Below are 12,286 nucleotides of genomic sequence, written 5' to 3' on the forward strand. Positions count from 1 at the left end.
GTGCGAGATGATACCTTATTGTTGTTTTGATTTGCATCTCTCTAATGGCTATTATTCATGAACATTTCTTCATATGTTTGTTGGCTGCCCGGATCTCTTCCTTGGTGAAGTGTCTGTTCAGGTACATGGTACTTTTTAATATTCTTCTCCAAAACCATAATTCAAATGCATCCATTCTTCTGTCTTCCTTACTCACTGTTCTGCTTTCACATGCATATGAGGCTATTGAAAATATCATGGCTTTGGTCAAATGCATCTTAGTCCTCAAACTGACATCTTTGCTCTTCAACACTTTAAAGAGGTCTTTTCCAGCAGATTTGCCTAGTGCAATATGTCATTTGATTTCTTGACTGCTGCTTTCATGAGCATTGATTGTGGATTCAAGCAAAATAACAGAAGTCTTTGACAACTTCAATCTGTTCTCCTTTTGTCATGATGTTATATACTGGTCCAGGTGCGACAACTTTTATTTTCTTTACATTATAGTACAGCTCATACTGAAGGCTGCAGTCTGTGGTCGTCAGTAAGAGCTTCAAGTCCTCTTTGCTTCCAGCAAGCAAGGTCGTGTCATCTACATATTTTGTTGTTGCTAAGTGTGGTTGAGTTAGTTCCAACCCATAGCAAACCTGCATAGGATTTCCAAGGAGCAGCTGGTGAACTTGAACTACCGACTTTAGGGTTCAAACCGGCTTTACAGTCCAGGACATTAACTTACAGCACTACACCAGGACTCTTTCTGAGCCTTACCCCTGGGCAAATGTTGCCCTTTTGATCTATATCATCTGCATATAGTAGGTTGTTAATGGAGTCTTCCTCCAATACTGATGGCATGTCCTTCATAAAATCCAATTTCTCAGATTATTTGCATAACATACAGATTGAATAAGTATGGTGAAAGCATACAACCCGGGTACACACCTTTCCTGATTTTAAACCATTCAGAATCCCCTCTTATCCTGTTCTAGTGACTGCCTCTTGGTCTATGTACAGGTTCCTCAAAAGCACAATTTAGAGTTCAGAATTTTCCGCTCTTTGAAATGCTGTCCATAAAGCACAAGTAAATATCTTGTAAATATCTTTCTGGTATTCTCTGCTTTCAGCCCAGATCAATCTTACATCAACAGTAATATCCTTAGATCCACACCCTCTTCTAAATCCAGCTTGAATTTCTGGTAGTTCCCTGTTGATGTACTGCTGCAACTGTTTTTGAATTATGTTCAGCAAAATGTTGTTTGCATATGATAATCTTGATATTGTTCAATGATTTCTACATTCTGTTGGGTCATCTTTCTTTTCAGTGGGCACAAATATGGATCTCTTCCCATCAGTTAACCATATGGCTGTCTTCCAAATTACTTGGCTTAGATGAGTGAGCGCCTTCAGAGCTACATCAGTTTGTCAAAACATTTCCATTGATATTAGGTCAGTTCCTAGAACCTGTTTTTTGCCACTGCCTTCAATGCAAGTTTGACTTTTTCCTTCAATACCATTAGTTCTTGATCATATTCTTGATCATGGCTGAACATCAACCAAGTGTTTTTGGCACAGAGATTGCGTGTATTCCTCCCACATTCTTTTTCTTTTCTTTTCTTCCATGTTCTTTTGATGCTTTTTGTGTCATTCAGTATTTGCCCATGTTGTTGTTAGGTGCCATCGAGTCAGCTCCAACTCATAGGGACCCTATGTACAACAGAACTAAAAACACTGCCTGGTCCTGTACCCTCCTCACAACTGCTGCTAAATTTCAGTTCATTGCTACTGCCGCTGTGCCAATCCAGCTCTTTGAGGGTATTGTCTTTTTCACTGACTCTCCACTTTACCAAGTATGATATCCTTCTCCAGGGACTCATCCCTATTGATAACATGACTAAATGTGTGAGAGATGAAGTCTGGCCATCCTGGTTATAAGCATCATTCTGGCTGTACTTCTTCCAACACAGATTGTTTGTTTTTTCTGGCAGTCCATGGTACTTTCAGTATTCTTTTCTAACACCATAACTCAAATGCATCAATTTTTCAGTCTTCCTTATTCATTACTGACCTTTTAAATGCATATGAGGCTATTAAAAATACCATGGCTTGGGTCAGGCGAACCTTTGTCCTCACACTGGTATCTTTGCTCTTGAATACTGTAAAGAGGTTTCATGCAGCAGATTTGCCCATTGCAATATGTTGCTTGATTTCTTGACTGTTGCTTTCATGAGTGTTGATGGTTGATCTAAGCAAAATGAAGTCTTTGACAACTTCAATCTTTTCTCCATTTATTAGGATGTTATTTATTGATCCAGTTGTAAGGATTTTTGTTTTCTTTATATTGAGGTGCAATCCATAGAATCTTTCAATATTGCAACTCAAGGCTTGATTTTTTTCTTCAGTTCTTTCAGCTTGAGAAATGCTGAGCATGTTCTTCCCTTTTGGTTTTGTAACTACAGGTCTTTGCATGTTTCATTATAGTACTTTGTCTTCTCGAGCTGCCCTTTGAAATTTTCTGTTCTGCTCATTTACTTCATTATTTCTTTCAGTAGCTTTAGTTTCTCTATATTCAAGAGCATGTTTCAGAGTCTCTTTTAACATTCATTTTGGTCTTTTCTTCCTTTCATGTCTTCTAAATGATCTTTTGCTTTCCTCATATGATGTTCTTCATGGCATTCCATAACTCTTCTGCTCTTTGGTCATTAGTGTCTAATATATCAGATATGTCCTTGTGATGGTCTCCAAAGGCAGGTAGGATATACTCAAGGCACATTTTGGTTCTCATGGACTTGTTTTCATTTTCTTCAACTTCAGCCTTAACGTGCATATGAGCAATTGATGGTCTGTTCCACAATTTGACCATTGACCTTATTTTTTGTTTTGTTTTCCTCAACACAACAGATTTTATTTAGGAAAAAAAAATGACAGTGCTCTTTAGGCCATGGGCCTAGAAGAGAAACCTCCACCCTTCCAGTGCCCCCTGGCCCCTTCTCTGTCTCCCAGCTCATGCATCTTAGGCTCTGGAGCTTGAAAAATGTCTATGTCCCCTGCCAGAGAAGCATGGCCAGTAAAGGCGCCTGGAAACAGCCAGAGAAAAGGCCCAAGGGTCAATGTTGCCATTGAGGACACTATTCAGCACAGCCAGATGGGATTCGCCATCACCCCCACCCTTCCTAGAAAAGTCCGGGATGAAGTGGCCCAGCAGACTGGAAGATGACCTTCTGGGGCAAAGGCCTTTGCGCCAGATGAAGCAGCAGCAAGAGCAGGCCATGACAACCACCAGGGTGCAGGATGCCTACAGCTGGGAGTAGGCTGGATGGAGTGTTGAGAGGCTTCCCAGTGGCTCAAGAGGGCAGCCAGCTGCCCCTACAGAAGCACAGATCTGGGGGATTAGCTGTCACCAGCTTCAATAGCTCAAAGAGCAGGAAGTGCTGGCCAATGTGGAGATCCTGCACCACAGTGGGCCAGATGTGTTCCTCCCGGTGGGGGGGCAGGCCAGGTCAGCATCAGCTAAATTAGGACACACATTCTCCACCATGGTCACTGCCACTTCTATGACTACCTCCAGGCTCAGGGTGGGGCCCCCAAGAAGTCCCCATAGTCAGTGCTCCCAGGAACACTAACTACAGCAGTGTAACAGGATGCTGAGGAGGCTCTGGGTATTATAGATAACATCTTGCTGATTCCTTCACTGGACCAACTTGGGAGATGTTAGGCCATGACTGATGACTCCAGCATGGAAAACCAATCAAATTCCTCCAGGACCTGGCATAGCTGCTATGTACTTGTGGTTCGTGTCTCACTGGGAAGCAGAGGCTAAAGAAGCCAACACTACTGAAAATTTCATTGTCCTCATTCACTTCTTCTCTAAACAGCTCTGTGGTGCCCAAAAGGCTCCCTTAACTAGCAGCTGCAGGACTGCGTTGAGCCTGGCAAAGGAGATCTGCGAGAGGTGAGTAAGCAGCTGGGAGGCAGAGGTGACACCTAAGGGCTGTGCAACCTCAGGGAGGCAAAGAAGTGGTGCACCCCAGCCCTCACCAGGCCCAGGACTTGGGAGGAGGATAGGGCTTCATGAGGAAAGGGACAATTCAACAGGGAGGCAGCAACTTCAGCTACTTCTTCAGGATGTAGCAGGAGAGGAGTCAGGTTAGACAGTTGGGTTGAAACTGACTCCCCAAACCAGACCCTAGGGCTGCACCTAAGGCCCTTACCACCCTGGTGCTCCCACCCCACTAGCAAGGCCAAGTTGTGCAGGAGCCAAGCCATGAGGAAGACTGCAAAGACTGCTGAAGCTGCCTTGCATGCACCCAAGCAAGGCAGCTTCAGCACACCAGGGGCAGGAGACCAGAGAAACAACTCCCTATAACTGGGTGGCCAAACTCAACTCTTCATGGCTCCAGCCCAGCTCAGTAAATGGCCCTGGGCCTCTGGTCCAAAGCTAGGTCGGGTATATATAGCAGGCCCAGGAGCTGGTGCTGCTAGAGGAACTGCTTCCATTCCTCCAACATGGTTTCTTTTAGCCCATCTAGGAAAGGAGGGCCAGAGGGGGGCCAAGTACCCCCTCCCCAGGAGACCCTCCTCAATGATGCACCAGTTTTTGCAGATTTAGCAGCAGCAGCTGGATCAGCCAGTCACAGGCTTCTCGCACAGTGTCTGGCACACCAGTCCTGGGGTGGTGATGACAGAAGCAGGTATGGCTGTGTTCACCAGGAACTCTAGCAGGTGGTGGGCACCTGCCCCAGAGGTCTGGCTCACCAGGTGCATAGCTAGGTTCAGCATGTTGTCCAGTTCTTGGGGGAATCCCTGCAAGTACTGCTGCAGCTGACTTAGCACAGCTGGGGGCTTGAGGCAATCTACCAGCTCTCCAGAGATAGCCCAGCAAAGCTGAGGACGTTGACAGTCAGCTCAATAGGATTTTCTTGGCTGTAATCTTTATGAAAGAGTCTTGGTGTGGCGCTCAGGGTTAATGCGCTGGACTGCAAAGTCAGTTTGAACTACAAAGCTCACCAGCCGCTCCTCAGAAACCCTATACAGGGTCACTATGGGTCAGAACTGACTTGTCAGCACACACAACTTCAATTTTGCAACTTGAGGATTGAACTTTTTTTTTCAGATTTCACAGTTTAGGAAATGTTAAGTGTCTTCTTCCCTTTGGATTTTCTAATTCCATGCCTTGCATATGTCATTAGTAAACTTAACCTTCTCTTCTCAAGCCATCCTTTAAAATAGTCTGCTCAATTCTGATTTAATCATTTATTTCATTTGTTTTCGATATGTTCAAGAGTTGCTTCTGACACCTTTTTTTTTTTTCCTTTTCTGTCTTTTTAATGCTGATTTATGTATGATGTCCTCGATGTAATCCCACAACTCACCTGGTATTCAGTCATTAATGTTCAATGCATCACATCTATTCTTTAAACTTTTTATTATGAATGGAGTGAGCATTTACAGAGCAGAGCATCAGTTTTACATTCAACAAATCCTACACTTTGCTTCATTTCTATTGCAATCCCCTCCATGTAACATCACCATCACTTATTCTATTTCTTCCTTGTGTGTTTTGTTTCCATTCTTCCTTGGCCTAGCCTTCTGAATTTTGTCCTTGGGTAAATAAATGCTGCCCTTTTGTTCTCCGATGATTGACCATTCTATGGTGTGCGTACCTCACTAGTGGTGTTGTTGCCCTTTATACATAGCTCTGGTAGTGTAGTGGTTACTAATCGGGCTGCTAACCTCAAGGTCAGCAGTTCAAAACTACCAGCTGTTCCGTGGGAGAAAGATGAGGCTTTCTGCTCCCGTGAAGATTCGCAGCCTCGGAAACCCTGTGCAGAGTCACTGTGAGTTGGACTGACTCCACAGTACTTAACAACAATAAACTACTGCCTGGCTGAAAACTGAGCCATGAGGGCAGGTTCAGTTCCAGACCTAAAGGTGCAAGGGCCATAGTCTTGGGGTTCCACCAGTTTTTATCTGATCGGTAAGCCTGGCCTTTTGACTAAAAACTATCAATTCATCTTGATTTCATGTTTGATCCATTTCAGCCTGTGTAACTTGTATGTGACATTAAATATAAGTGCTAGACAATGAATAAGGAAGATTGAAGAAATGATGACTGAATTATGGTATTGGCAAAGCATATTGAACATAGACTGCCAGAAGAATGAATAAGTCTGTCTTCAAAGAATTACAGTCAGAACATTTAAAAGTTAAAATGGAGAGACTTTGTCTCATGTATTTTGGATATATTATCAGGAGGAATTAATCCCTGGTGATATACATTGTGTTTATTAAAGTAGAGAGGATCAGTGAAAGGGGAAGATCTTCAAGGAGGTAAACTGACACTGTGGCTGCAACTATGAATTCAAATACAACAATTGTGAACATGGCACAGGACCAAGCAGTGTATCGTTCCATTGTACACAGGGTCGGAAACAACTCGATGGCACCTAACAACAACAAATGTTGGATGAAACGCTGGGTAGAGGTTTTCTGTTTGTTTCTTATTTCTTTCCCTGTTTTTTTTTTTTTTTAATGGGCATATTTAGTTATAAAAGCCCCACAAGATAACTCCCAGATTCAGGTGCCCATATTAACCAAAGGATCCCTTCCCTTTCCTGGAAGATAGGTGGTAAATAGCATTCCAACTAATAAAAATTACTACCTATTACCCTTCTCACCTGGAGTCCTGGTGTGGCACTGTAAGATAACCACTGGACTGCTAACCACATGGTTAGTGGTTCGATCCCACCAGATGCTCCTCAGAAATCCTGAATAGGGTTACTATAAGTCGGAACCAACTCAACAGCGCTTAACAACACCCTTTTCACTTTGCCTTTTGCCATTACTTCATTAAGACTCTCCCTCTTGCCTGGACCATGGCCTCCCCTCTGGTCTCATTGGTCCCTCTTCAGACCCCTCCAACCCCATCTGTCCCAAATGCAGATCTGATTAAGTCATGCCCCTAGTTAAAACTCCAACATTGCTTTAAAGATAAAATCTAAACTCTAGCAGGAGATATGAGTTGGTCCTTGTCAGCCTCAACCTCTCCCTCATTTCTTAAATTCTAGTCTTCTGGACTGGAACCTCTAGGCAATCATCCAAGTCATCCAGAGGGCTCTTCTTCCAAGGCCCTCACTACACTGTCCCTCCCTCATTTCCCTGGAGAGAGAGACCAAATCATAGTTATCATTTAAAACTCAGATTAAAAGTCGCCTCCTCCTAGAAACCTTTCCTAACTGTCCCCATACCTCCTGGAGACCTGGATTTGTCTTGACTTACACATTGTCATAGTATTGTCATTGCTTTCTTGCTGATATCCCTTCCACATTACAAACTCCTGAAGGGTAGGGTCTGTGTCTCAACTACCTTTGCTTATTGACTTCTGGTGTGGTGCTGTAGGATCAGCACTGGACTGCAAACCACAAAGTCGGTGGTTCAAACCTACCAGCTGCTCCTTGGAAACCCTATACAGGGTCACTATGAGTTGGAGCCAACTCAGTGGCATTTACCAACAACAGCATCCCAGGACTGACAAAACACAGGTCAGATAACATTTGTTAAATGAAAGAACAGCTATTGCCCTCTCTGAATCCCATTTTTATTATAGAGTCTATTCATTTGCCCGGTATGAAATAAGATCATATGTCAGTAGAAACACCCCTATACAACACACCCAAACTCTGTATTTGGAGGGTCATATAGAATTCTCCCAATTCTACATTTCAGGGACCATCTACAGTAACTTCTTAGGCTTAATCCTAAAAGAAGCAGTGAGTAAAATACAGAAAATTAGTTTTCTTACTCCATCATCTTCCCTTATGTTTCATCCATCCCACCGCCATCCTCCAAGCCTACCTTGTCACATGTCATCAAGCCCACCAGGAGTACTTTCTGGTTTTGATTTTTCCTTTTGTATTAGTCACCTATTGCTTCCTAACAAATCCCTTCAAAACATAGTGACTTCAAACATGAATCATTTGCTATTTCTCATGGTTTCCAGGGATCAGGAATCCTAGAATGGTTTGGCAGAGCAGTTTTGGCTTAGAGTCTCTCACATGGTTGTGGTTAAGTATAGGTTTGGGCTGCAGTCCTCTGAAGGCGTGACTGGAGCTGGTGGCTCCCTCCCATGGCTGACAAAGGAGACCTCAGAACCTTTCTCTATGGGCCTTTCCAGGGTCTACTTGAATGTCCTCACATTGTTAGAGGATTTCTCTTCAGAGTCAATGATCCAAGGCCCCAGGCTGAACTGTAATGCCTTTCATTATGTAGTCTTGAAAGTCATATTTTATCAGCCTGCTTAAATGTGGAATGGGATTAATTATATAAAGGTATGAATAACATTGGAGCCCTACTAGATGCTGTCTAACACATCCTTCCGTGCCCCCCAACTTTTTATTGTGAATTGAGTGAAGATTTACAGAGCAGATCACCAGTGTTACATTCAACAAATAATAGACTTTGCTTCATTGCGTGGTTGCAATCCTCTCCATGTACTAACAGTTGTTGCTGTTGTTGTTAAGTGCCATTGATTCGGTTCCAACTCATATAGAGATCCCTGTACAGGGTTTCCAAGGAGCAGCTGGTGGGTTTGAACTGCAGACCTTATAGTTCGAAGTTCAGTGCTGACCCTACAGTATCACACCAAGAGTATTTGCTTCTATTCACTTTAACCATTGCATTCTTTCCTCTGCAAACCTCCATCTTGTTGTATATTTGTCTGTCCTGTCACCCATGTTAACATGCTAGCCCATGAATAATTTTCCCCGCACTCCCCAATCCCCACCCCATAACCATCATAAATTGTTTATCAGGAAAACCATTGTTGTTGTTTAACTTTTTACAGCATTGGTCTCATACAATACGTCCTTTTGTAATTGACTAATTTCACTCAGCATAATGTCCTCCAGGTTCAATCACACTGTGAAGGGTTTCACAGGTTCATCATTATTCTTCAGTGTTTTATAGTATTCCATTGTGTGTATGTACTAAAGTTTGTTTAACCATTCTTTTGTTGATGGGCATTTAGGCTGTCTCCATCTTTTTTATGTGTCTCATGTTGACAGCATGTTGAAGGATCCTGTTTTCTTATCCATTTTGCTATTTATGTCTCTTGATTGGTATATTTAATCCATTTACACTCAGTGTAATTATCAATAGGCATGAATTGTTGTCATTTTTTTCTGTGTTTTTTTTGTGTGTGTGTGTGTGTGGTTCTGCTGGGTTCTTTGTTCCATATGCTGAGTTCATTTTGTAGGTTTTCATTTTCATTTCTGTTGTGTTAATGCTTACTACATCTTTCTAATTTTCCTTTTTATATTTTGATGTGCAAATGCTTTAGTTTTCTTTGAGGTTACCTTTTAATTTGTTAATTTTTTCCCTGCTTAAAACAGTCTGTTTTATCTTGAAATCTACTTGACTTCCTTGCTATTTGGGAGTTCTACATTATTCCTTCTTTTTGCTACGCTTGAGGCCCATTGACGCTGCCACTTTGCCTATCCATCTTGCTGGGGGTCTTCCTCTTTTTTTCTGACCCTCCACCTTCCCAAACATGATATCCTTCTCCAACAACTAATCCCTTCTGACAATATGTCTGAAGTATGAGAGATGAAGTTTGGCCATCTTGGCTTCCAAGGAACACTCTGGCTGCACTTCTTCCAACACAGATCTGTTGGTTCTTTTGGCAGCCCATGGCACTTTCAATATTCTCCTCCAACACTATAACTCAAAAGCATCAATTCTTCTATGGTCTTCCTTATTCACTGTCCAGTTTTTGCATGCATATGAGGTTATTGAAAATACCATGGCTTGGGTCAGGCACACCTTAGTCCTCAAGCTGACATCTTTGCTCTTCAACACTTTAAAAAGGTCTTGTGCAGCAGGTTTGCCTAATTAAATACGTCATTTGATTTCTTGACTGCTGCTTCCGTGAGTGTTGATGGTTGATCCAAGAATGAAGTCCTTGACTACTTCAATCTTTTCTCTGTTGATAAGAATGTTGTTTATTGGTCCAGTGGTGAGGATTTTTGTTTTCTTTGTATTAAGATGCAATCCATACCATACCAAAGACTGTGCTCTCTGATCTTCATCAGTAAATATTTTAAGTTCTCTTCACTTTCAGTAAGCAAGGTTGTATCATCTGCATATCGCAGGTTGTTAATGACTCTTCCTCCAATCCTGATGCCACATTTTTCTTCATATAACCCAGCTTCTCGGATTATTTGCTCAGCATACAGGTTGAATAAGTAGGATGAAAAAATACAACCCTATTGCACTCCTTTCTTAATTGTTGTTGTTGTTGTGTTGTTAAGTGCCATCGAGTCGGTTCCGACCCATAGCGACCCTGTACAGGGTTTCCGAGGGTGTAAATCTTTACGGGAGTAGAAAGCCTCATCTTTCTCCCGCGGAGCGGCTGGTAGTTTCGAACTGCTGGCCTTAAGGTTCGCAGCCCGATTCGCAACCACTACGCTACCAAGGTTTGTTTTATTTTAAATAATTCTATATCCAGATTGAGTTATGGGTGGTGTTGTCCTATACGGTAATCTCAGGTTGTTGTCTCCTGTTGTTGGTTCTCAGTCCAAAGAACACCCTTTAGCATTTTTTGTAAAGTTGGTCTGGTCATTATGAATTCTTTAAATTTCTCTTTATCAGGAAATGTCCTAATTTGCCCCATTGTATTTGAGGGACAGCTTTGCTGGGTATATGATTCTTCAGAGGCAACTTTTTTTCTTTCAGAATTTTGTATATGTCATCCCATTGCCTTCTTGCCTGCATGGTTTCTGCTGAGAAATCAGAGCTTAGTCTTATTGATTCTCCTTTGTAGGTAACTTTTCATTTTTCCTGAGCTATGTTCAGGATTCTTTCCTTGTTTTTGATTTTGAAAAGTTTGATTTATGATAGGTCTTGGTGTTTTTCTTTTGGGATCTGTCCTGTTTGATGTACAGTCAGCTAGTTTTATGCTTATTTTATCATCTTTTATGTTAGGGAAGTATTTTTCTAACAACTCTTAAACAATTTTCTCTGTACTTTTTATTGTCTCTTTCTGTTCTGGAATTCCACTCTCCTGTAAATTGCTCCTCTTCATGATGTCCCACATAACTCTTAGGCTTTCTTCGGAGTTTTTCTGTTTTTTCTTTTTTTGCTTATTGTTCTTCTAGCATACTAGCATAGAGAAATTTATCTTCAAGTTCACTAATTTGGGTTTCCATTGCTTCAAATCTTCTCCTTTGCTCTTTCAATATATTGTCCATTTCTGAGATCTTAGTATTAATATTCTGGATTTCTAATTGCAGGTATTGTTCCAAAATTTGCATTTGTCTGTTCTTATAGTGTTTTCCTGAATTCCTGTAAAGTTTTTTGTTTTCCTTGATCTTACTTTCAATCCCTTGAAGGTACCAAAATATCATGCTTTTGAATTCTTTTTCAGTTAATTCCATTGCCTTTTTTTCCTCAGAAATGTTTTCTGTGTCTGCCTCTTGGGCATTTGTTTGAGCTATTCTCTTATTTCTATGTGTGAGCTAAAATTGTCTGTTTTCTCTAGGGAATTGTGGGGTTGTAAAAACAAACAGTGCAGTTGTTAGACCAAGAGGGGAGAAATCTCTGGTGGGCTCCTACAATTCAAGGAGCTCTTGAGGTGGTTCCTGACCCCAGATGGAGTTCCTATTGGCCTCAGTGTTATCTATGTTCAGGACACTCAATCTGGAAGTAGTTCATGGGGTCCCTTGATGGAGCTAGTTACAGTGTCTATTAGGACCACAGGGAAACAGGTGACTGGTTAAATACTGGTCTGATGGCTCTGAGGTTTTGTGGGTCTGGAACTAAGCCCACCTGAATCCAGGTACTAAAGCGGCACACCAAAACAGCCCAGTTGGTCCCCAACTCACACTGGTATGGCTCCCGACCACATGGCTCCAAATTCAGGGAGAGCAGGGTCTGTGCTGGGGGTAGATGAGGGTGCAAGTTGGCCATACCTCCATTCACCAGTGGAGCATAGGGGAAAAAAAGAAATTGCAGCTTACCTGTCTCCTACTTGAATCTGCTCTGCCAGGCCTCCTTTTGCTGCCAAAGCTGCTCACAAGATGGTCAAGCTACAACTGGCCAACAGTTCACTAGTCAGTCTCCATCTCTTGCTGTCCCTGCCTGGACTCTCCTCCCAACAAGCACTTCATTTACCTCTCTAACCTTTCTTCTGAAGTTCAGGGTGCCAGAATATTCATCTGTGTCTGTTTCATTTGGCTTTTCATATCTTTATTGTAAAGGGCCCATGGAGTGCATCAGCCTAGTCTGCCATCTTGCCAGAAGTCCTTGTCTAACACAA

At 42.2% G+C, this 12,286-nt stretch overlaps 1 pseudogene; it reads right to left on the bottom strand.

Moving 5' to 3' along the window:
• LOC102827493 overlaps window positions 1-11,937 on the bottom strand; it is a 20,407-nt pseudogene extending 8,470 nt beyond the window's left edge.
• Window positions 11,938-12,286: the final 349 nt, after the last annotated feature.

This window comes from Chrysochloris asiatica, unplaced genomic scaffold (genome assembly GCF_000296735.1).
Source record: "Chrysochloris asiatica unplaced genomic scaffold, ChrAsi1.0 scaffold00038, whole genome shotgun sequence".
NCBI classification, from domain to species: Eukaryota; Metazoa; Chordata; class Mammalia; order Afrosoricida; family Chrysochloridae; genus Chrysochloris; species Chrysochloris asiatica.